This window comes from Mizuhopecten yessoensis, unplaced genomic scaffold (genome assembly GCF_002113885.1).
Source record: "Mizuhopecten yessoensis strain PY_sf001 unplaced genomic scaffold, ASM211388v2 scaffold2921, whole genome shotgun sequence".
Taxonomy (NCBI): domain Eukaryota; kingdom Metazoa; phylum Mollusca; class Bivalvia; order Pectinida; family Pectinidae; genus Mizuhopecten; species Mizuhopecten yessoensis.
In genome coordinates, this window is record NW_018404786.1 from 92,145 (window position 1) to 93,179 (window position 1,035).

At 43.0% G+C, this 1,035-nt stretch overlaps 1 protein-coding gene across 1 annotated transcript in view; it reads left to right on the top strand.

The window, feature by feature from the left end:
• Nucleotides 1-1,035, top strand: part of LOC110446655 (helicase with zinc finger domain 2-like) — a 48,467-nt gene that overhangs the window by 27,816 nt on the left and 19,616 nt on the right. The window lies entirely within an intron of this gene.

Genomic DNA, 1,035 nt, shown 5'->3' on the forward strand with positions numbered 1-1,035 from the left:
ATTTTCAGCAGAAAATTGCTCAAACTTAGTCAGAATCATCTTGGGTAAATGAGAGTTTTACTTTGTAAAATTAGGATTCCTGCCCCATCCCCAGGGGCTAGGGCGGGGCCCCAAAGGGAACATTTACCAATATTTTCAAATTCTTATCCATTGATGACATGACAAGTATTGTATTTCACTTAGTTTACATGCTGATTTCCACATCACATCTAAACAATAAAATAAAGCTACCAGTGCCTATGATATAACTCAGGTGACCGCTAAGGCCCTTGGGCCTCTTGTTGTTATGACTGAGGGGTTTGACATGTAGTGTTCCTCAAATCCGTCGTGCTGGAATTTACTCAGTATTTGAAATGCGCTTGAATTTATATAGGTAACAATTAACATTTAAATATTAAGGCCACATGTCCAACAAGTGACAGGATCGGGCGACGATTTACAGGATCGGGCAGGATCGGACAGTTTTATGGTCTATTGTAGCGTTATTTTGATGTGTGCACAGCATGTATATGTAATTAACTTTTTTTCAAATGTATTTATTAGCTCACCTGGTCGCAGGTGAGCTTATGCCATACCGTGGCGGCCGTCCGTCCGTCAACAATTTCTTTAAACGACTTCTTCTTCTTAACCACTGATTGGAATTTAACTAAATTTTACTGGAAGCATCCCTAGGTGGTGGGGATTCAAAATTGTACAAATGGTGGGGCTGACCCCCCAGAGGGCTGAGGGGCAGGGCAAAAAGGGGGCAATTTGGCGAAACTGCTTTAAGCGACTTCTTCTCTGGAACTTAGTGATGGATATCAGCCATATTAGACTGGAAGCATCCCTAGGTTGTGGAGATTCAAAATTGTACAAATGGTTGGGCTGAGGGGCGGGGCCAAAAAGGGGTAATTTGGCTATATCTCGCAAACGACTTCTGTAGAACTATGCACTGGATATCGATCATATTTAATCAAAAGCATTCATGGGATGCAGGGATTCAAAATTGTACAAATGGTGGGGCTGACCTCCCAGGGGGCTGAGGGGCGGGGCCAA